A 25000-nucleotide genomic window follows, 5' to 3' on the forward strand; every position below is an offset into this window, starting at 1 on the left:
GCTTTCCTCCCTCTCAGCACAGACGTGATGGGCTGAAGGGCCTGTCCTGGTGCCTAATGCTGAGTACAGCACAGCTCGGGGGCCAAATGGCTGAATGATTTCTCCTGACCCATGTTAGAGGGTAGGATGGCCACAGGACCCTGCCTGATGGGGTGACCCTTGGGGGTTGGGCTGGGGTATTATAGAGGGGTGACTACACTGGGGGAGGGGGGGTATTACAGACGGGTATTAGAGGGGAAGGGTCAGTGGTTATAGGGACAGTCCAGCTGCCCATCATCTGCTCTTAATGCCCCTGAGCTCCCCTGCCCACAGACCCTACCCCCTTCCCCTGGGGCCCGGCAACTCTCCTCCTCCTCCTGGGCCCCATGCCTCTTTGACCCCGAGCCCTCCGCCGCCCGTCCCCCTTGCCCCTGCGCCTGGGGTCCCGGCCATCTGGCGCCTCCCTCTGGCTCAGCACGAAGTTGCAGATGTTGGGCTGGCGGTCGTAGCCCACGGAGCAGGTGTGGGTGGAGGGGGCAAAGCCCTGTGCCCTGGCCGTCACTCTGTAGCTACCGGGGTTCAGCAGGCGCCAGTAGTCCCCGCCTGGAGCTGGGGGCGGGGGGGGGGTGGGGGAGACGGAGGGGTTAGCGTTAGTACCGTTCCCCACCCTGACCAACCCACCCCAATCCATCACAGCCCACACTCCCCACCACTGGCTCCATCTCCACCTCACGCTGCCTCAGCAAGGCCAGCAGCCCAGACCATCACACAAACCAACCTCCCCACCATTGACTCCACCTCCACCTCATGCTGCCTCAGCAAGGCCAGCAGCATCATCAAGGACCAGTCTCACCCCGGTCACTCCCTCTTCTCCCCTCTCCCATCGGGCAAGAGGTACAGAAGTGTGAAAACGAACGCACATCTCCAGATTCAGGGGCAGTTTCTTCCTGGCTGTTATCTTTAGCTTTGAGGATGTGGAATCGATATGGGTAGAGCTGCGAAACACTAAAGGGCAGAAAACGCTAGTGGGTGTTGTGTACAGGCTACCTAACAGTAGTAGTGAAGTTGGAGATGGTATCAAACAGGAAATTAGAAATGCGTGCGACAAAGGTAAAACAGTTATAATGGGTGACTTCAATCTACATATAGATAGGGTGAATCAAATTGGCAGGGGTGCTGAGGAAGAGGATTTCTTGGAATGTATGCGGGATAGTTATCTAAATCAACATGTAGAGGAACCAACGAGAGAGCAGGCTATTTAAGACTGGGTATTGAGTAATGAGGAAGGGTTAGTTAGCAGTCTTGTTGTACGTGCCCCCTTGGGCAAGAGTGACCATAATATGGTTGAGTTCTTCATTAGGATGGAGAGTGACATTGTTAATTCAGAAACAATGGTTCTGAACTTAAAGAAAGGTAACTTTGAGGGTATGAGACGTGAATTGGCCAAGATTGACTGGCAATTAATTCTAAAAGGGTTGACGGTGGATATGCAATGGAAGGCATTTAAAGACTGCATGGATGAACTACAAAAATTGTTCATCCCAGTTTGGCAAAAGAATAAATCAGGGAAGGTAGTACATCGTGGAAATCAGGGATAGTATCAAAGCGAAGGATGATGCGTACAAATTAGCCCGAAAAAGCAGCATACCGGAGGACTGGGAGAAATTCAGAGACCAGCAGAGGAGGACAAAAGGCTTAATTAGGATAGGAAAAATAGATTATGAAAGAAAACTGGCAGGGAACATAAAAACTGACTGCAAAATTTTTTATAGATATGTGAAAAGAAAGAGATTAGTTAAAACAAATGTAGGTCCCTTGCAGTCAGAAACAGGTGAGTTGATCATGGGGAACAAGGATATGGCAGACCAATTGAATAACTACTTTGGTTCCGTCTTCACAAAGGAAGACATAAATAATTTGCCGGAAATAGCAGGGGACCGCGGGTCAAAGGAGTTGGAGGATTTGAGTGAAATCCAGGTTAGCCGGGAAGTGGTGTTGGGTAAATTGAATGGATTAAAGGCCGATAAATCCCCAGGGCCAGATAGGCTGCATCCCAGAGTACTTAAGGAAGTAGCTCCAGTAATAGTGGATGCATTAGTAATAATCTTTCAAAACTTTTTAGATTCTGGAGTAGTTCCTGAGGATTGGCGGGTAGCAAACGTAACCCCACTTTTTAAGAAGGGAGGAAGAGAGAAAACTGGGAATTACAGACCAGTTTGTCTAACATCGGGAGGGGGGAAACTGCTAGAGTCAGTTATTAAAGATGGGATAGCAGCACAATTGGAAAGGGGGGAAATCATTGGACAAAGTCAGCATGGATTTACGAAAGGGAAAACAAGTCTGACGAATCTTATAGAAATTTTTCGAGGATGTAACTAGTAGCGTGGATAGGGGAGAACCAGTGGATGTGGTGTATCTGGACTTCCAGAAGGCTTTCGACAAGGTCCCACATATGAGATTAGTGTACAAACTTAAAGCACACGGCATTGGGGGTTCAGTATTGATGTGGATAGAGAACTGGCTGGCAAACAGGAAGCAAAGAGTAGGAGTAAACGGGTCCTTTTCACAATGGCAGGCAGTGACTAGTGGGGTACCGCAAGGCTCAGTGCTGGGACCCCAGCTATTTACAATATATATTAATGTAATTTTTTTTACATTCAGTTCAGTGACTATTCTGCTATATATTAGATGCAATCATTGTAACTGCGTGAGGTAGTAGTTTGGTTTGTATGTTGGCTTTCATAGCAAAAGGATTTGAGTATAGGAGCAGGGAGGTTCTACTGCAGTTGTACAGGGTCTTGGTGAGACCACACCTGGAGTATTGCATACAGTTTTGGTCTCCAAATCTGAGTAAGGACATTATTGCCATAGAGGGAGTGCAGAGAAGGTTCACCAGACTGATTCCTGGGATGTCAGGACTGTCTTATGAAGAAAGACTGGATAGACTTGGTTTATACTCTCTAGAATTTAGGACATTGAGAGGGGATCTTATAGAAACTTACAAAATTCTTAAGGGGTTGGACTGGCTAGATGCAGGAAGATTGCTCCCGATGTTGGGGAAGTCCAGGACAAGGGGTCACAGCTGAAGGATAAGGGGGAAATCCTTTAAAACCGAGATGAGAAGAACTTTTTCACACAGAGAGTGGTGAATCTCTGGAACTCTCTGCCACAGAGGGTAGTTGAGGCCAGTTCATTGGCTATATTTAAGAGGGAGTTAGATGTGGCCCTTGTGGCTAAGGGGATCAGGGGGTATGGAGAGAAGGCAGGTATGGGATACTGAGTTGGATGATCAGCCATGATCATATTGAATGGCGGTGCAGGCTCGAAGGGCCGAATGGCCTACTCCTGCACCTAATTACTATGTTGCTATGTTTCTATCAGGCAACTGAACCGTCCTCTCACCAACTAGAGAGCGGCCCTGACCTCCCATCCACCTCATTGGAGATAAATATCTTTAATCAGACTCTACTGGACTTTTATCTTGCACCAAACATGATGCCCTGTTTCCTGTAGCAGTACACTGTGGACAACTTGATTGTGATCATGTGCTGGCTCCATTGCTGTTTGCCGTGGATATTAATATTTACATGAGAACGTGGGAACTATTACAAGCATAAGGTGCAATAGTAATTTAAAAAACAAACAAATAAATAAATAAATAAAATGTACCATGATCTGGCAACGGGGGGTAAAAAAAACAAAAAAACAACAACAGACTTGGTTGGTAGTCCCCTTTCTGCGGAGTTTAATGTTATAATAGAGCGATTGTTTCTCCTTTCTTTTTCCTTCTTTTCTAGGGTCTACTTTCTTTCTTTACTTCCTTCTCTAACTTCTTTTCTAAGGGGCTTTCTTTTCCCAACACTCTCCTGCACCTTCACGACTCTTGCGCACTTTCCTTACTTCCTTTACTTCTATCTTTTTTTAAAGCTCAAAAAATGAAGCGGTACAAAAAATGTATTAAGACAAATGTGTTGTGTAGTATTGTAACTTACCGTACTTCTAATAAACATTAAATTAAAAAAAAGAGAATGTGTGTGGCATGGTCAATAGGTTTCTAGGTGACACTAACACTGGTGGTGTGCTGAACAAAGATGACACAACATCTAGATTGTGGCAAAGTGGACAACGGAATAATAGATGGGGTTTAACATAGTGTAAGGTGATTTCAGTAAGGCGTTCGACAAGGTGCCGCATGGTAGGCTGCTCTGGAAGCTTAGATCGCATGGGATCCAAGGGGAGATATCTGAATGGATAGCAAATTGGCTCCATGGAAGGAAGCAGAGGGTGATGGTGGAAGGTTGCTTCTCAGACTGGAGGCCTGTGACTAGTGGTGGGCCTCAGGGTTCGGTGCTGGGCCCGTTACTGTTTATCATCTATATCAATGATTTGGATGAGAATATACAGGGCAAGATCAGCAAGTTTGCTGATGATACAAAAGTGAGTGGTTTTGCAGATTGTGAAGATGGTTTGTGAACGATTGTAGCAGGATCTGGATCGATTGGCCAGGTGGGCGGAGGAATGGTGGATGGAATTTAATAGAGAGAAGTGTGAGGTGTTGCATTTTGGGATGTCGAACATGGGCAGGACCTACACAATAATAATAATAATAAATTTTATTTATGGGCGCCTTTCAAGAGTCTCAAGGACACCGTACAAAAATTTAGCAGGTAGAGGAAAAACATGTAAGGGGAATGAAATAAATAGTAGAGACATGACTAGTACACAAAGTAGAGACAGAATTCAATACAAACACAATATGAGTCAATTAATGCACAGATGAAAAGGGAGGGGGACGTGGGGCTAAGGATAGGCAGAGGTGAAGAGATGGGTCTTGAGGCGGGACTGGAAGATGGTGAGGGACACGAATTGCGGATCAGTTGGGGGAGGGAGTTCCAGAGCCCTGGAGCTGCCTGGGAGCTGCCCTGGAGAAGGCTCTGTCCCCAAAACTGCAGAGGTTGGACTTGGATGGAGAGGAGACCAGCAGATGTGGATCTGAGGGACCGTGAGGGTTGGTAGGGGGAGAGGAGGTCAGTGAGATATGGGGGGGGCCAGATGGTGGAGGGCTTTGTAGGTGAGGATCAGGATTTTGTAGGTGATCCGGTGGGAGATGGGAAGCCAGTGAAGTTGTTTGAGGACTGGAGTGATGTGATGCCAGGATTTGGTGTGGGTGATGAGTCGGGCGGCTGCGTTCTGGACCAGTTGGAGTCGGTTGATGTAGGTGGAGCTGATGCCAAGGAGAAGTGAGTTGCAATAGTCCAGTCAGGAGGAGATGAAGGCATGGATGAGTCTTTCAGCAGCGGGCGGTGTGAGAGAGGGTCTGAGTTTGGCGATGTTGCAGAGATGAAAGAAGGAGGTTTTAATGACATGGCGGATGTGAGGCTCAAGGGAGAGGGTGGAATCAAAGATCACACCAAGGTTGCGGGCCTGGGGAGATGGGGAGACAGTGGTGCCGTCGATGGTGAGAGTGGGGTTATTGATTTTGCTGAGTGTTGCTTTGGAGCCTATGAGGAGGAATTCTGTCTTATCGCTGTTGAGTTTGAGGAAGTTATGTTGCATCCAGGTTTTTATAGCTGACAAACAGGAGTTGATATGGGAGAGGGGGGGGGGGGGGTTGTGGGGGGATTTGGTGGCCAAGGTAGATCTGGGTGTCATCAGCGTAACAGTGGAAGTCCAGATTGAAGTGGCGGAGTATCTGACCAAGGTGGAGGATGTAGATGATGAAGAGGAGGGGGCCGAGTACGGAGCCTTGGGGAACGCCTTGAGTGACTGTGGCTGTAGCAGAGGTGTGGTTGTGGAGAGAGATGAAGTGGGATCTGTTGGAAAGGTAGGAACGGAGCCAGCTGAGTGCAGAGCCTTCAATGCCGAGGTCTTTTGAGTCTGGTGAGCAGGATGTTATGGTTCACTGTATCGAAGGCTGTGCTCAGGTCGAGGAGGATGAGGATGTTGAGGGAACCAGTGTCAGCAGAGGTGAGGAGGTCGTTGAGGACTTTGAGGAGAGCAGTTTCTGTGCTATGGAGGGGGCGAAAGCCAGATTGGAGGGGTTCAAGTAGGTTATACGCAAGGATGTGGCAACGAAGTTGCGACGCAACGATACGCTCCAGGGTTTTTGAAAGAAAGGGGAGGTTTGAGATTGGGCGGTAGTTAATGAGAGAGGAGGGATCAAGACCAGGTTTCTTTAAGATTGGTGTAACAGCAGCAGTTTTGAAAGCAGAGGGGACAATTTCTTGGGATAATGAGGAGTGAATGATAGCCCTCTGGGTAGTGTTGTAGAGCAGAGGGATCTAGGAGTACAGGTGCATGGTTCCTTGAAGGTCGAGTCGCAGGTAGATTAGGTGGTCAAAAAAGCTTTTGGTACTTTGACCTTCATCAGTCAGAGTATTGAGTATAGAAGTTGGGAGGTCATGTTGCAGTTGTATAAGACGTTGGTGAGACCGCATTTAGAGTATTGTGTTCAGTTCTGGGCACCATGTTATAGGAAAGACATTGTCAAGCTTGAAAGGGAAGAGAGAAGATTTACGAGGATGTTGCCAGGACTAGAGGGTGTGAGCTATAGGGAGAGGTTGAGTAGGCTGGGTCTCTATTCCATGGAGCGCAGGAGGATGAGGGGTGATCTTATAGAGGTGTACAAAATCATGAGAGGAATAGATCGGGTAGATGCATAGTCTTTTACCCAGAGTAGGGGAATCGAGGACCAGAGGACATTGGTTCATGGTGAAAGGGAAAAGATGTAATTGGAATCTGAGGGGTAACTTTTCCACAAAAAGGGTGGTGGGTGTATGGAACAAGCTGCCAGAGGAGGTAGTTGAGGCTGGGACTATCTCAACATTTAAGAAACAGTTAGACAGGTACATTGATAGGACAGGTGTGGAGGGATATGGGCCAAGTGCAGGCAGGTGGGACTAGTGTAGCTGGGTCATTGTTGGCCGGTGTGGGCAAGTTGGGCCGAAGGGCCTGTTTCCACACTGTATCACTCTATGACTAGGCCGGTGTGGGCAGGTTGGGCTGAAGGGCCTGTTTCCACACTGTATCACTCTATGACTCTGTAGGTGGTGTTTCAGGTCGAGACCCTTCTGCAGAACAGAAGTGTGAGGTGTTGCACTTTGGGAGGTTGAATGTAAGGGGTGTGCATACAGTTAATGGCAAGACCCTGAACAGCATTGATATACAGAGGGATATTGGAGTCCACGTTCACAGCTCATTAAGGTGGCAAAACAAGTATATAAGGTGGTAGGGTCAAGAACTTTGTGGTCTGCTTGCCTTCAAAGTTAAGGACATTGAGTGTAAGAGTCAGGATGTCATGATTCAGCTCTATAGAACGTTGGTCGGGCCGTATATGGAGTAGATCGGGTTGCACCATTACAGGAAGGATGTGGCGGTTTTGGAGAGGGGTGCAGAGGAGGTTACCAGAATGATGCCTGGATTAGGGTTTGGCTACAGGGTGGACAGACTGGAACAGTGGTATTACAGGTGGATATAGTGGGTGCATGGAACGAGCTGCCGGAGGAGGTGGTTGTGGCAGGGACACATTTGACCAGGCACATGGCTAGGACAGGTTTGGAGGGATATGGGCTAAGGTGGGCAGGAGTGACAGGAATGACCCTGATTCTACAACTCTGTGATCTACCCCGACCCCTCACACCTCTACCCCTCATCTTCCCCAAGCCCTGCAGTGCCCCGACCCCTGACCCGCATTGACCCCTCACCCTGGTGACCCCCGACCAGCAACGACCCCTCACCTGCCCGCACGTCGTGGTCGATTCCGTCCACGCTGATGGTGGCGCCACCGATACCGTCGCCATGGCGATCCCTCACCACGCCCTTTATCCCCATGTGGACCTGTAGGGGCGGGGCAAAGGTCACAGGGCGGGAAAAAGGTCACGGGGCAGGGCAAAGGTCACGGGGCGGTGAAAAGGTCACGGTGTTCAGGGCAAGGTCACGGGCGGGGAAAAGTGTCACAGGGCGTGGCAAAGGTCACGGGGGGCGGGGCGGGGAAAAGGTCACGGGTGGGGCAAATGGTCATGAGGGGGTGGGGCAAAGGTCACAGGCGGGGAAAAGGTCACGGGGCAGGGCAAAGGTCCGGCAGTGGAAGTGGAGCCTTGATGGTGCCTGGGGTTTGTGGCCGGCCCACTCACCCGGTGAGGGGGGTGCAGGTGTGGGGGAGTGGGGTGGGGCGGGTTGGAGTGAGGGAGGTTAGGGTCGGGTGGTGGGGTGGGGGGGGGGGTGGGGGGGTGGGGGGGTGTGGGGTGAGGGGGGGGGGGTGGGGTGAGGGGGTGGGGCAGTGGGGTGGGGCGGGTTGGAGTGAGGGAGGTTAGGTTGGGTGGTTGGGGTGAGGGGGTGGGGTGAGGGGTGGGGTGAGGGGGTGGGGCGCTGTGGGTAGGTGCAGGGTAGGGGCGAGGTGGGCAGGGGCGTTTACCTGCTCCATGTTAGAGCAGCAGGCCTCGCGGTTGTCCTCCCACTCGCCGGCCAGCTGGCTGTGTGGGTGGAACTTGTCACAGCTCGCTCCACCGTCACCTCAAAAGCAGTTGGTGTGCAGGTAGCTGAAGTCATTCATACCTGCAACACCACAACGACTGCATGGTAGCATGCCCGAACCCTGACCCCATCCCCCCCCATCCATCCACACCCCACCCCCATCCACCCCCAGCCCCCATCCACCCCCAGCCCCCATCCACCCCAGTCCCCCATCCACCCCCACCCCCATCCACCCCCACCCCCATCCACCCCCAGCCCCCACCACCCCCACCCCGACCCCCATCCACCCCACCCCACCCCCATCCACCCCCAGCCCCCATCCACCACCCACCCCCATCCACCCCCAGCCCCCATCCACCCCCAGCCCCCATCCACCCCCACGTCCCCCACCCCAGCCCCCCATCCCCCACCCCCATCCACCCCCATCCACCCCCACCCCCGTCCCCATCCACCCACCCCCACCCCCCAGTCCCCACCCCCCACCCCCACCCCCATCCACCCCCCCAGTCCCCCACCCCCCAATCCCCCCACCCAATCCCCATCCACCCCCCACCCCCCCACCACCCCCAGTCCCCATCCACCCCCAGTCCCCCCATCCCACCCCAGTCCCCATCCACCCCAGCCCCCATCCCCCCCAAGCCCCCATCCCCCCCCAGTCCCCATCCCCCCCCAGCCCCATACCCCCCCCGCCCCCATCCCCCCCGTCCCCCCCCAGCCCCCTCCCCCCCCAGTCCCCATCCCCCCCCAGTCCCCATCCCCCCCCAGCCCCCAGCCCCCAGCCCCCCCCCAGTCCCCATCCCCCCCATCCCCCCCCCCCAGCCTCCCATCCCCCCCATTCCCCATCCCACCCCCCCATGCCCCCCCCCACCCCCATCCCCCCCCAGTCCCCATCCACCCCCATCCCCCCCCCAGCCCCCATCCCCCACCCCCATCCCCCCCCCCCAGCCCCCATCCCCCCCCAGCCCCCCATCCCCCCCCCTTCCCCATCCCCCCCCTCCCCCCCCCAGCCCCCCACATATTTTCCCCCCATCCAGCCAATCCCCCCCAGTCCCCATTCCACCCCCCAGCCCCCCATCCACAGCCCCCACCCCCATCCCATCCCCCATCCCCCCCCCACAGTTCCCAATCCAATCCCAAACCCCCACCCCCCCCATCCCACCCCCCCAACACCCAATCCCCCCCCAGCCATCCCCATCCCAGCCCCACCCATCCCCCCCCACCCCATCTCCATCCAAGTCCCCCCCATCCTTCCCCATCCATCCCCATCCTATTTTATTTCCCAACCCCCCACCCCCCCAGCCAACCACAATCCCCCTCGACACCCCCCATCAAACCAAACACCCACCCCATTTTCCCCATCCACCTTCCCAGCCCCCATCCACGAACCCCGAAAATCCACCCCCACACCACACATCCCCTTTCAATCCCCCTCACCCCCCACCCCCTCCATCCCATCCCTCCATCCCCCCCAGCCCCAATCCCCCCCCACCCCCCATCCCCAACCCCCCATCCCACAGAACCACTCCCATTCCCCCATCCACCACCGAGCCGCCGTCCACCCAATCCATCCCCAACACCCCCCCCAGCCATCCCCCCTCCCCATCCACCCCCAGTCCCCCCATCCACCCCCCCAAAACCCCCCCCCAGGCCCCCACCCCCCCCATCCCCCCCAGCCCCCCCCCCAGCCCCCATCCCCCCCAGCCCCCATCCCCCCCCAGCCCCCATCCCCCCCCATCCCCCATCCCCCCCCAGCCCCCATCCCCCCCCCAGCCCCCATCCACCCCCATTCCCCATCCCCCCCAGTCCCCATCCACCCCCAGTTTTTTCCCCCCCATCCCCATCCCCCATCCCCCCCCCCCAGTCCCCATCCCCCCCCACCCCTCCCACCCCCAGCCCCCATCCCCCCCAGCCCCCATCCCCCCCCAGTCCCCACCCACCCCAGCCCCCATCCCCCCCTCCCCACCCACCCCCAGCCCCCGCCCCATCCCCCCCATCCCCCCCACCCCCAGGGTCCCCCCCAGACCCCCATCCCACCCACCCCCCCCCCCAGCCCCCATCCCCCCCAGCCCTCATCCACCCCCAGTCCCCTCCCCTCCAGTCCCCATCCACATCCCCACCCCCCCCCAGCCCCCATCCCCCCCCAGCCCCCATCCCCCCCCCCAGCCCCCATCCACCCCCAGTCCCCATCCACCCCCATCCCCATCCCCCCCCAGTCCCCATCCACCCCCAGTCCCCATCCCCCCCAGTCCCCCCATCCCCCCCAGTCCCCATCCCCCCCAGGTCCCCCCCCACCCCCAGTCCCCCCCACCCCCAGCAGCCCCCATCCACCCCCAGTCCCCCCCCACCCCCATCCCCTCCCCCCCCCAGCCCCCAGCCCCCCCCCCCCAGTTCCCCCCCCCCCCCAGTCCCCACCCCCCCCCCCCCCCATCCCCCCCCCATCCCATCCCCCAGCCCCCATCCCCCCCCCAGTCCCCCATCCCCCCCAGCCCCCATCCCCCCCAGTCCCCGCCCCCCCCAGTTCCCCATCCCCCCCCAGTCCCCATCCCCCCCCAGTCCCCATCCCACCCCCAGTCCCCACCGCCCACCCCCATCCCCACCCCCCCCAGCCCCCATACCCCCCCCATTCCCCATCACCCCCCCCATCCCCCATTCCCCCCAGTCCCATCCCCCCCAGTCCCCATCCACCCCCAGTCCCCATCCCCCCCCAGCCCCCATCCCCCCATTTCCCCATCCACCCCCAGTCCCCATCCCCCCCCCAGTCCCCATCCCCCCCAGTCCCCCCATCCCCCCCCCAGTCCCCTCCCCCCCAGTCCCCCCATCCACCCCCAGTCCCCCACCCACCCCCATCCCCCCCCAGTGCCCCATCCCACCCCCAGTCCCCATCCACCCCCAGTCCCCATCCCCCCCCCAGTCCCCATCCCCCCCATTCCCATCCCCCCCAGTGTCCCCACCCACCCCCAGCCCCCATCCACCCCCCAGTCCCCCCCCACCCCCCCAGCCCCATCCCCCCCAGCCCCCATCACCCCCCCCCCCAGCCCCCACCCATCCCCCCCATTCCCCATCCACCCCCATCCCCACCCACCCCCCCAGCCCCCCCCAGTCCCCCCCCACCCCCATCCCCCCACCCACCCCCAGCCCCCCATCCCACCCCCATTCCCCCCCCCCCCCATCCCGCACCCCCCCACCCCCACCCCCATCCCCCCCCCCCCCCCAGTCCCCACCACCAGCCCCCCCCCACCCCCAGGTCCCCACCCCCCCCAGTCCCCCCATCCCCCCCCAGTCCCCCCCCCATCCCCCCCCAGCCCCCATCCCCCCCCCCAGCCCCCCATCCCCCCCCAGTCTCCCCATCCCCCCCCAGTCCCCATCCACCCCCAGTCCCCATCCCCCCCCCAGTCCCCATCCCCACCCAGTCCCCATCCCCCCCCAGCCCCCATCCCCCCCCAGTCCCCATCCACCCCCAGTCCCCATCCCCCCCCATCCCCATCCCCCACCAGTCCCCCCCCACCCCCAGTCCCCACCCATCCCAGCCCCCATCCCCCCCCAGTCCCCATCCACCCCCAGTCCCCATCCCCCCCCCCAGTCCCCATCCCCCCCAGTCCCCATCCACCCCAGTCCCCATCCCCCCCAGTCCCCATCCCACCCCCAGTCCCCCATCCCCCCCCATCCCCCATCCCACCCCCCATCCCCATCCCCCCCCAGCCCCCCCCCCCACTCCCCCCTCCCCATCCCCCCCCAGTCCCCCTCCCCCCCAGCCCCCCCCCACCCCCAGTCCTCATCCACATCCCCCCCCAGTCCCCCTCCCCCCCCATCCCATCCCCCCCCAGTCCCCCATCCACCCCCAGTCCCCATCCCCCCCCCACCCCCCATCCAGCCCCCATCCCCCCCCCCACCCCCCATCCCCCATCCACCCCCCCATCCACCCCCAGTCCCCCATCCCCCCCAGTCCCCCTCCCCACCCCCATCCCCATCCACCCACCCCTGCCCGGCTGCGCGTCTGCACCACTCACTGCCGGTCATGGTGTGCCATTGTGCCCCGTTGATGACGTTATTGTGCTGCATGAAGTTGTCGGTGTGGCAGATACGCCGGTCCTAACTGCGCCATGGTACTGTGACTGGACGCGTAGACCCACGACAACCAGCTGAAGCACATCCTCGTTCGGGGGTGGGGCTGGGCTGGAAGTCGACGTACAAGTCGCGGCCCTGGTCATAGGGGTAGCAGACCACCAGCTCACCCCCATGCATGTTGGCACCCAGCACAAACGGGATCTTCTTCATCCAGTTTATCACCGCCCACGTCTCTGGGGCCACCGGCAGCAACAACCAATGCACCGATGCATTACACACTGCACCAGTACCGGAGCCCAATGCAGAGAGTAGAGCCTTCGGCCGAACGCACTATGGGAACTGCACTCGCCCCCCTGCATGAACTATACAACAGGAGGTGCAACTCCAGAGCCAATAAAATCATGGGAGACCCCTTCCACCCCTGCAACGGACTGTTCCAGCTGCTACGGTCAGGCAAACGCCTCCGTTGCCATGCTGTGGGAACGGAGAGGTTGAGAAGGAGTTCTCCCCCAGAGGCAATTAGGACTGTAACGACTCCTATCTCAACAGGGACTAACTTTACTAGGAACCGACTCTACTCTACTGCTTTTTTAAAAAATGCTGTTTGTTTCCCTTTTTTTTTTCCTTCCGCCCACAATATTTAATATGTAAAAGAATATGTGATTGGTTCCATTCTGTTTTGTATTTTGTTTGGTTGTTTGGTTGGTTTGTTTGTTTTTTTGCACAAAGTCCGCGAGGCATTGCCACTTTTCATTTCACACTGCACATCTCGTATGTGTATGTGACGAATAAACTTGACTTGACAATGCATTACACGCATTGCATCTCACAACATCGCTGCATCCCAAAAGCACACCAACCCACAGTACAGGACACACAACAATGCAGCCTCCAACATCACGCTACCACCTGCAACAGATTTCCCCCTGCTCAGCAAGATAGAATATTGTAATAGATTGTATATATTGTTATGGAATAGATCCGCAAAGACCGCTCCCTCTGCAACTCCCTTGTCAATTTTTCCCTTCCCTCCCGTACCACCCCCTCCCCGGGCACTTTCCGTTGCAATCGCCAGAAATGCAACACCTGTCCCTTTACCTCCCCCCTCGACTCCATTCAAGGACCCAAGCAGTCGTTCCAGGTGCGACAAAGGTTCACCTGCATCTCCTCCAACCTCATCTACTGCATCCGCTGCTCTAGATGTCACCTGATCTACATCGGTGAGAATAAACGGAGGCTGGGCGATCGTTTCGCCGAACACCTCCGCTCAGTCTGCAATAACCAACCTGACCTCCCGGTGGCTCAGCACTTCAACTCCCCCTCCCATTCCCAATCCGACCTCTCTGTCCTGGGTCTCCTCCATTGCCAGAGTGTGCAACGCCAGAAATTGGAGGAACAGCACCTCATATTCCGCCTGGGTTGCTTGCGCCCGGATGGCATTAACATTGAATTCTCCCAGTTTTGCTAGCCCCTGCTGTCTCCTCCCCTTCCTTAACCCTCGAGCTGTCTCCTCCCATCCCCCCGCCCTCGGGCTCCTCCTCCTCCCTTTTTCCTTCCTTCTCCCCCCCCCACCCTCCATCAGTCTGAAGAAGGGTTTCGGCCCGAAACGGCGCCTATTTCCTTCGCTCCATAGATGCTGCTGCACCCGCTGAGTTTCTCCAGCATTTTTGTGTACCTTCGATTTTCCAGCATCTGCAGTTCCTTCTTGAACAGATAGAATATTGTGGTCAGTTCTGGGCATCATGTTATAGGAAAGATATTGTCAAGCTTGAAAGGGTTCAGAGAAGATTTACGAGGATGATGCCCCTGGGGCTCGAGGGTGTGAGCTACAGGGAGGTTGAGAGGCTGGGTCTCTATTCCATGGAGCGCAGGATGGATGAGGGGGTATCTTATAGAGGTGTATAAAATCATGAGAGGAATAGATCGGGTAGACACACAGAGACTTTTGCCCAGAGTGGGGGAATCGAAGACCAGACATAGTTTCAAGGTGAAGGGGAAAGATTAAATAGGAATCGGAGGAGCATTTGGTTCCTGGTCAACTCACCCCTTCCCACCCAAACCACAGGAGATCCAACACCTGTCCCTATACCTCCCCCCTCACCTCCATCTAGGGACCCCAGCATTCCTTCCATGTGTGGCAGAGGTTCACCTGCATCTCCTCTAACCTCATCTACTGCATCTGCTCTTCTCCATGTATCATACACAATAGACAATAGGTGCAGGAGTAGGCCATTTGGCCCTTCGATTCAATGTGATCAAGGCTGATCATCCACAATCAGTACCCCGTTCCTGCCTTCTCCCCATATCCCCCGACTCCGCTATTTTTAAGCCCTATCTAGCTCTCTCTTGAAAGCATCCAGAGAACCTGCCTCCACCGCCCTCTGAGGCAGAGAATTCCACACTCACCACTCTCTGTGAGAAAAAGTGTTTCCTCGTCTCCGTTCTAAATGGCTTACCCCTTATTCTTAAACTGTGACCCCTGGTTCTGGACTCCCCCAACATCGGGAACATGTTTCCTGCCTCTAGTGAGTCCAAACCCTTAATAATCTTATATGTTTCAATATGATTCCCTGTCATCCTTCTAAACTCCAGAGTATACAAACTACAATCTGCTAATCTTGCCCTGTATGTTCTCACCCAAATCATTGATGTAGATGACAAACAGTAACGGGCCCAGCACCGAACCCTGAGGCATACCACTAGTCACAGGCCTCCAGTCCCAGAAGCAACCTTCCACCATCACCCTTGTGAAGCCAATTGTCTATCGCTAGCTATCTCTCCTTGGATCCCATGAGATCTAATCCATACAGTGTGGAAACAGGCCCTTCAGCCCAACTTGCCCACACTGGCCAACAATGTCCCAGCTACACTAGTCCCACTTGCCTGCGCTTGGTCCATATCCCTCCAAACCTGTCTTTTATTAAACGTTGGGATAGTCCCAGCCTCAACTACCTCCTCCGGAAGCTGGTTCCATACATCCACCACCTCAGGTTAAGTTACCCCTCAGGTTCCTATTAAACCATTTCCCCTTCACCTTAAACCTATGTCCTCTGGTCCTCGATTCCCCTACTCTGGGCAAGAGACTCTGTGCGTCTACCCCATCTATTCCTCTCATGGTTTTATACACCTCTATAAGATCCCCCCTCATCCTCCTGCACTACAAGGAATAGACACTTTACCCCCCCCCCCCCCCCCCACCCCCCCCCCACCTTCCCGACACCCCTCTCCCCCCCCCATCACCCAACACTTCAGTCCACTGCCTTCCCGTTCCCCTCCCCCCGTCCCCATTGCACCCCCCATGTTGAACCCCGTGACCCTGTGACCTGCCCCTGTGACTCACGGTGGCGTTGGGCCAGCGGTAGTAGGCGGGGATGGGGATGAAGTGGTTGGGGGTTTCGGATTCGCGCCGCGACCCTCAGGCCGCTCATCTGCGTCAACAGGATGGACGTCAGGTCGGCAAAGTTGTGGTTCAGGTGTCGTAGCCCTGCACGTCCACCGGCCGTCAGTCCAGCCCTCCAGCTCCGAGCCCTAGGAACAAAACACACATTGGTCACACACACACTGGAGACACCCCCTCTCTCCCCCACCCCAGACCCAACACCACCAGCCCCACACAAATCCACCCACCCGCCCCCCCCCCGCCCACTGACCTCACACGGGGGGGGGGGGGGGGACCCCCCCCACACTGACCCCCACCACCCTGACCCCTCTACACCCACAAACTGACCCCCCCCACACTGCCCCCCCCACACTGACCCCCCCGACACTGACCCCCCCCCCCTGACCCCCTCTACCCCACACTGACCCCCCCACACTGACGCCCCCCCACCGCTGACCCCTCTACCCCACTCTGACCCCCCCACACTGACCCCCCCCACACTGGACCCCCCCACACTGCCCCCCCCACACTGACTCGCCCCCCCACACTGACCCCCCCCCACCGCTCCCCCACACTGACCCCCCACACTGACCCCCCCCCAGCCACTGACCCCCCCCCTCACACCTGTACTCCCCCCACACTGACCCCCCACCACTGACCCGCCCCTACCCCCCCCACACTGATCCCCCCCACAACGACCCCCTGACCCCCCCCACAACTGACCCCTACAAAAAGAAAACCCCCACACTGACGCCCTCTACCCCCCCCACACTGACCCCCCCACACTGACCCCCCCCCACAACTGACACCCCTCTAACCCCCCACACTGACCCCTCTACCCCCCCCACACTGACCCCCCCCCACACTGACCCCTCTACCCCCACACTGACCCCTACCCCCCCCCCCACCCCCCCCTCCCCACACTGACGCCCCCCACACTGACCCCTCTACCCCCCCCACACTGACCCCCCACACTGACCCCTCTACCAGCCCCCCCACTGACCCCCCCACCTGACCCCCCCACACTGACCCCTCTAACCCCCCACACTGACCACCCCCCACACTGACCCCCCCACACTGACCCCCTCTACCCCAGCACTTACCATCTATACCCCACACTGGCCCCCCCACACTGACCCCCCCCACACTACCCCCTCTAACCCCCCCACCTGACCCCCCCCACACTGACCCCCCCACACTGACCCCCGGCCACACTGACCCCCTCTACACACCCCCCACACTGACCCCTCTACCCCCCCACTGACCCCTCCACCCCCACACTGCCCCTCTACCCCCCACACTGCACCCTCTACCCCCCACACTGACCCCCCCACACTGCCCCCCCACACTGACCCCCCCAACACTGACGGCCCCCCCACACGACCACCCCCCCACACTGACGCCCTCTACCCCCACACTGACCCTCTACACCCCACACTGACCCCTCTACCCCACACACTGACCCTCTACCCCCCACACTGACTTTCCCCCCCCACTGACCCCCTCTACCCCCACACTGACTGACCCCTCTACCCCCCATCACTGACCCCCCCACACACTGACCCCTCTACCCCCACACTGGACCCCTCTACCCCCTCACACTGACCCCCCCACACTGACCCCCCCACACTGACCCCCTCTACCCCCACCACACTGCCCCCCTACCCCCCCCACTGACCCCCCCACACCGACCCCTCTACCCCCCACACTGACCTCCCTCTACCCCCCCCACCTGACCCCCCCACACCCCCCCTCTAACCCCCACACTGACCCCCCCACACTGACCCCTCTAACCCCCCCACACACTGACCCCTCTACCCCCCCACACTGACCCCCCCACCTTGCCCGCTGGTGCCGTTGCCCTACCAGCCGGTTTGCCATCTGTACCCGTCGGGATTCATGAGGGCAGCAGTGCTGACTTGTGTTTGTGTACAGGTCATGTCAGGATGCGGGCGTTCCCACGCCGGTATTTCCCGACACAGGTAATCCATCAGCAGGATCAGCAGCTCCGGCCCACCACCTCGTTCCCATGCATCCCCGCCACACTAGCTGAACTCCCGTCTCCCCCCCAGCCCGACAGTGAGCACGCCGCAACACCCACACCGCAACTCCATCAACCCCCCCCCCCTCCTGCCCAACCCCCCTGCTCAACCCCCCCCCCCTGCCCAACCCCCCCCCCCCTGCTCCAACCCCCCCCTGCTCAATCCCCCTGCTCAACCCCCCCCCCTGCTCCACGCACCCCCCCACCCCCCCCTCAATCCCCCTGCTCAACCCCCCCCCCTGCTCAACCCCCCCCCTGCTCACCCCCCCCCCCCCCCTGCTCAACCCCCCTGTGCCCAACCCCCCCCCCCCCCTGCCCCTGCTCCCCCCCTGCTCTCAAACCCCCCCTGCTCAACCCCCCCTGCTCCACCCCCCTGCTCAAACCCCCCCTGCTCACCCCCCTGCTCAGCAAACCCCCCCCTGGCTCAAACCCCCCTGCGCAACCCCCCCCCCTGCTCACCCCCCCCCGCCTTCTCACCCAACCCCCCCTGCTCAACCCCCTGCTCAACCCCCCTGCTCCCCCCCCCCTGCTCAACCCCCCCCCTGCTCAACCCCCCCCCCTGCTCAACCCCCCCCCCTGCTCACCCCCCCCCCCTCTCACACCCCCCTGCTCAACCCCCCCCTGCTCACCCCCCTCAACACCCCCCCTGCTCAACCCCCCCCCCCACTGGCTCAAACCCCCCCCTGCTCAACCCCCCCTGCTCAACCCCCCTGCTCACACCCCCCTGCTCAACCCCCCTGCCCACCCCCCCCTGCTCAACCCCCCCCTGCTCAACCCCCCCCCTGCTCAACCCCCCTGCTCAACCCCCCCCTGCTCCACCCCCCTGCTCAACCCCCCCTGTCCTCAACTGCCCCCCCCCTCACTCACCCCCCTCTGCTCAACCCCCCCCTGCTCAACCCCCCTTCCAACCCCCCTGCTCAACCCCCCTGCTCCAACCCCCCTGCTCAACCCCCCCCCCTGCTCAACCCCCCCCCTGCTCAACCCCCCCCCTGCTCAACCCCCCTGCTCGAAACCCCCCCTGCTCAACCCCCTGCTCATACCCCCCCCCCCTGCTCCCCCCCCCCCTCTCTCAACCCCCTGCTACCCCCCCTGCTCAACCCACCCCTGCTCAATCCCCCTGCTCAACCCCCCCCCCCTGCAAACCCCCCCCCCCCTGCTCTCACCCCCCCCTGCTCAACCCCCCTGCTCAACCCCCCCCCCCTGCTCAACCCCCCCCCTGCTCAAACCCCCCCCCTGCTCACCCCCCTGCTCAACCCCACCCCCCCTGCTCAACGCCCCCCCCCTCCCCTCAACCCCCGCCACCCCCCGCCTGCTCAAACCCCCCCTGGCTCAACCCCCCTGCTCAACCCCCTGCTCCCTCCCCCCAACCTCACCCCCCCCTGCCCCCCCCCCTGCTCAAGCCCCCCCCCTGCTTCAACCCCCCCCCCTGCTCAACCCCCCCCTGCTCGCAACCCCCCCCCTGCTCAACCCCCCCCGCTCTGCTGCACCCCAGACCCCCCCCCCCCCTGCGCACCCCCCCCCTGCTCAACCCCCCCCTGCTCACCCCCCCTGCTCAACCCCCCCTCTCCCCCTTCCCCCTCCTGACCCCCCCCTCTAAACCCCCCCCCTGCCTCACCCCCCCCCCCTGCTCAACCCCCCCCCCTCTCACCCCCCCCCCCCTCAACCTGCCCCTGCTCAACCCCCCCCCTGCCAACGCCCCCCCCCCCCTGCTTCAACCCCCCCCTGCTCAACCCCCCCCCCCTGCTCTCCCCCCCCCCCTGCTCAACCTCCCCCTCTGCTCGCTCTCACCCCCCCCTGCTCAACCCCCCCCCCTTGCTCAATCAACCCCCCCCTGCTGCTCAACCCCCCCCTGCCCAACCCCCCCCTCCCCCCCCCCCCTGCTCAACCCCCCCCCTGCGTCAACCCCCCCCCCTGGCGCACCCCTCCCCCCCCCCCCCCCCAACTGCGCAACCCCCCTGCTCACCCCCCCCCCTCGCCTCACCTGCCCCCCCCTGCTCAACCCCCCCCCTGCTCAACCCCCCCATCGCTCCCCCCCCCCCCCTGCCTCAACCCCCCCCTGCTCTCACCCCCCCCCTGCTCAACCCCCTCGCTCAACAACCCCCCCCCCTGCTCAACCCCCCCTGCTCAACCCCCCTGCTCAACCCCCCTGCTCCACCTGTCCCCCCACCAACCACCCCCCCCTGCTCAACCCCCCTGCTCAACCCCCCCCCCTGCTCAAACCCCCCCCCCTGCCTCACCCCCCCCCCCCCCCTGCCTCAACCCCCCCCTGCTCAAACCCCCCCCTGTCAACCCCCCCCTGATCCCCCCCCCCTGCTCTACCCCCCCCCTGCTCAACCCCCCTGCCCCCCCCCCTGCTCAACCCCCCCCCTGCTCAACCCCCCCCTGCTCAACCCCCCCCCTGCTCAAACCCCCCCCTGCTCAACCCCCCCCCTGCTCACCCCCCCTGCTCAAACCCCCTGCTCAACCCCCCCCCTGCCCTGCTCAACCCCCCCTGCTCAAACCCCCCTGCTCAACCCCCCCCCCTGCTCAACCCCCCCTGCTGCTCAACCCCCCCTGCTCAACCCCCCCCTGCTCAAAACCCCCCCCTGCTCAACCCCCCCCTGCTCAAACCCCCCCCTGCTCAACCCCCTCTGCCCAACAAACCCCCCAACACCACCAACCCCCTCTCCTCCACACACACCCCTCTCCCATCCCCCTCTCCCCATAACTGACATACACACACCCATCTTGTGGAGCCCGTGTTACACACCTCCCCCCCGGGGTTAAACCCTGAACACACATGGCCCATGGGTCACACTCGTGCCCCCGGTGTTACACACTCACCCCGTGTTACACTCGTCCCGTGTTACACACTCGCCCCCCTTGTTACACACTGTCCCGTGTTACACACTCGTCCCCGTGTTACACACTCGTCCCGTGTTACACACTCACCCCGTGTTACACACTCGTCCCGCGTTACACACTCACCCCGTGTTACACACTCGTACACACTCGTCCCTGTGTTACACACTCACCCCGTGTTACACACTCACCCCGTGTTACACACTCGTCCCGTGTTACACACTCACCCCGTGTTACACACTCGTCCCGCGTTACACACTCACCCCGTGTTACACACTCACCCCGTGTTACCCGTCACCCCGTGTTACACACTCACCCCGTGTTACACACTCACCCCACTCGTCCCGCGTTACACACTCACCCCGTGTTACACACCCGTCCCGCGTTACACACTCACCCCGTGTTACACACTCACCCCCGTGTTACATGCCGGTGTCCCGTGTTACACACTCACCCCGTGTTACATGCCGGTGTCCCGTGTTACACACCTGTGTCCTGTGTTACACGCGTGTACTCACCCAGCTCGTGGAGTCCAGGGTTGTCGGAGAATTCCATCACGTACATCTTGAGCCCCTGGTAACTCTTCCCAATGCTGTACGTACGGGTAATGTTGGGGCACAACTTCCGCACCCCCCGCATCACCTGCACACACACACACACACACACACTCAGAGAGAGAGAGAGAGGGAGGCAGGAGGCCAGGGAGAGAGGAAGCAGAGAGGGGGGGCAGGGAGGAAGAGAGAGAAAGGGGGTACAGAGAGAAGGGGGAAAGAAGAGAGAGATGGGGGGTAGAGAGAGAGGGGGATAGAGAGAGAGGGGGTAGAGAGGGGGGTAGAGACTAAAAGGGGGGAGAGAGAAAGAGGGGGAACAGTGAGTGGGGGGGTAGAGAGAGAAGGGGTGGGGACACACACCAGTGTCAGGGCAGAGGATATGGGCTAAAGGGGGGGGGGGGGGTAGATGTTGGGACAAGCTTTGTAACTGTCATCACCTGGACACACAGCACAGTGTCGGGGCAGAGAGAGAGGAGGGAGGAGGAGAGAAAGGGGGGGGAAAGGGAGAGGGAGGGGATGTGTGGTGGTGGGGGCTGTGGAATGGGGACGGGGGGGTTGTGGTTGGGAGGGGATTGGGTAGTGGTGCTGTGGGAGGGGGGTTAGGAAAGGGGTGGGGGCTGTGAGAAGGGGAATGGGTGTGTGGAGGGGGTTTGTGGGAGGGGGGAGTGGAGGGGGAGGTGGTGGGGAGGGTGTGTGTGGTGGGGAGGGGGAGGGGGAGGGGGGTGTGGAGGGAGTGGGGGGGGATGCGATGGGGAGTGGGGGTGTGTGTGATGCTGACCTCCCTCAGCTGCTGGTAATCATGGTGCCGGAAGTCCAGTGGGTCGGTGCTGGTGCGTGCCGGCCTCCAGTGGGGGTCCACACCTGTGCTGGGAGAGAGGCAGTGGTGAGGGGGGGGGTAGGTTGGGGTTCGGGGGGGGGGCGTACAGTGCAACTCGGCACGGAGACACACCGTGCCGTTGGGGGTACCAGGAATGCGGGGGAGTGGGGCAGGAGGGGGTTCAGGGTGGTTGGGGGAGGGGGAATTGGGGTTCAGGGCGGGGTTGTGGTTGGGATTTAGGGGTTGGGGGGGGGGGTTTCAGGAGGGGGGGTTCAAGAGTGGGGGTTGGGGTTGGGGTTCAGGGGGGGTTGGGATTGGGGCCGGGGGGAGTTTGGGTTCAGTGGGGGGGGGTTGGGGATTGGGGTTGGGGTTGGGGTTGGGGTTGGGGTTGGGGTTGGGTTGGGGTTGGGTTGGGGTTGGGATTGAGGGTGGGGTTGGGGTTGGGGTTGGGGTTGGGGTTGGGTTTTTGTCTGGGGTTGGGGTTGGGGTTGTGGTTGGGGTTGTGGTTGGGGTTGTGGTTGGGGTTGGGATTGAGGTTGGGGTTGGGATTGAGGTTGGGATTGGGGTTGTGGTTGTGGTGGGGTTGGGGTTGGGGTTGGGTTTTGTGGTTGGGGTGGGATTGAGGTTGGGGTTGGGATTGAGGTTGGGATTGGGGTTGTGGTTGTGGTTGTGGTTGGGGTTGGGTTGTGATTGGGGTTGGGATTGGGGTTGTGGTTGGGGTTGGGGTTGGGATTGGGGTTGGGGTTGGGGTTGTGGTTGGGGTTGTGGTTGTGGTTGGGGTTGGTTGGGGTTGTGGTTGTGGTTGGGGTTTGGTTGTGGTTGGGGTTGTGGTTGTGGTTGGGATTGGGGTTGGGGTTGGGGTTGGGATTGGGGTTGTGGTTGTGGTTGGGGTTGGGTTGGGGTTGTGGTTGGGGTTTTTGGTTGGGGTTGGGTTGGGATTGTGGTTGGGGTTTGGGGTTGTGTGTTGGGGTTGGGGTTGGGGTTGTGGTTGGGATTGGGGTTGGAGTTTGGGGTTCAGGGGGGGTTGGGGTTTGGGGTTGTGGGTTGGGGTTTGTGTTGTGGTTAGGGTTGGGGTTGTGGTTGGGGTTGTGGTTGGGGTTGGGGTTGGGGGTGGGGGTGGGGTTGGGGGTTGGGGTTGTGGTTGTGGTTGGGGTGGGGGTTGGGGTTGGGGTTGGGCCTGGGGTTGTGGTTGGGGTTGGGGTTGGGATTGGGGTGTGGTTGGGGTTGGGATTGGGGTTTGGGATGGGGTTTGTGGTTGGGATTGGGATTGGGGTTGTGGTTGGGGTTGGGGTTTGGGATTGGGGTTGTGGTTGGGGTTGGGATTGGGGTTGGGGTTGGGGTTTGGGATTGGGGTTGTGGTTGGGGTTGGGATTGGGGTTGTGGTTGGGATTGGGATTGTGGTTGGGGTTGGGGTTGGGATTGGGGTTGGGATTGGGGTTGTGGTTGGGATTGGGATGGGGTTGGGATTGGGGTTGGGGTTGGGTTTGGGGTTGGGGTTGGGATTAGGGTTGGGATTGGGATTGGGGTTAGGGTTGGGATTAGGGTTGGGGTTGGGATTGGGGTTGGGATTGGGGTTGGGCTGGTGGTTGGGGTTGGGTTGGGGGTTGGGGTTGGGGTGGGGGTTGGGGTTGGGGTTGGGGGGTTGGGGTTGGGGTTGGGGTTGGGGTTGGGGTTTGGGTTGGGGGTTGGGGTTGGGGTTGGGGTTTGGGGTTGGGTTTGGTTGTGGGTTAGGGTTAGGGTTGGGGTTGGGGTTGGGGTTGGGGTTGGGATTGGGGTTGGGGTTGGGGCGGTGGGCGGGGGGGCACGTACCAGGCAGCCCACAGCCCAGTACCTCGGCACGGAGACATATGGTGCCGTTGAGGTACCAGGAGCGGGGGTTGATGCGGATGTACCGAGCCACGACCGGCACCGGCAGCACCGTCCTCACCGGAGTCTCCGTGTTCCCGTTGCCACGGAAAATCTACAGGGAGCGGAACCAGGGCGGTTAGTGCACGGCAAACACACGGCAAGCACACGGCAAGCACACGGTACGCACACGGACCTACACACAAGTACACGGACCTACACACGGCACACGGACCTACACACGGCAAGTACACGGACCTACACACGGCAAGCACATGGACCTACACACGGCAAGCACATGGACCTACACACAGCAAGCACACGGACATACACATGGCAAGCTGCCGCCCGCACCGTGCAAACACATGGCCCCAACATGGAGCTGACAGGTCCTTCTACAGTTGAACAAAGACTGCACCTGGAGTATTGTGTGCAGTTTTGGTCCCTTAATTTGAGGAAGGATATCCTTGCTATTGAGGGAGTGCAGCGTAGGTTTACAAGGTTAATTCCCCGGATGGCGGGACTGTCATATGCTGAGAGAATGGAGCCGCTGGGCTTGTACACTCTGGAGTTAAGAAGGATGAGAGGAGATCTCATTGAAACATATAAGATTGTTAAGGGCTTGGACACGCTAGAGGCAGGAAACATGTTCCCGATGTTGGGGGAGTCCAGAACCAGGGGGCCACAGTTTAAGAATAAGGGGTAAGCCATTTAGAACGGAGGACGAGGAAACACTTTTTCTCACGGAGAGTTGTGAGTGTGGAATTCTCTGCCTCAGAGGGTGGTGGAGGCCAGTTCTCTGGATGCTTTCAAGAGAGAGCTAGATAGGGCTCTTAAAGATAGCAGAGTCAGGGGTTATGGGGAGAAGGCAGGAACGGGGTACTGATTGTGGATGATCAGCCATGATCACATTGAATGGCGGTGCTGGCTCGATGGGCTGAATGGCCTACTCCTGCACCTATTGTCTATTGTCTATACCACGATCTGCTGGCTATGTGTGGACACACAGG

General features: G+C 59.9%; 1 pseudogene; it reads right to left on the reverse strand.

Annotated features, from left to right (window-relative positions):
- Positions 1 to 19: 19 nt before the first annotated feature.
- Positions 20 to 25000, reverse strand: part of LOC129694789 (inactive carboxypeptidase-like protein X2) — a 48647-nt pseudogene continuing 23666 nt past the window's right edge.

Source organism: Leucoraja erinacea, unplaced genomic scaffold, assembly GCF_028641065.1.
Source record: "Leucoraja erinacea ecotype New England unplaced genomic scaffold, Leri_hhj_1 Leri_79S, whole genome shotgun sequence".
In the NCBI taxonomy this organism is placed as follows: Eukaryota; Metazoa; Chordata; class Chondrichthyes; order Rajiformes; family Rajidae; genus Leucoraja; species Leucoraja erinaceus.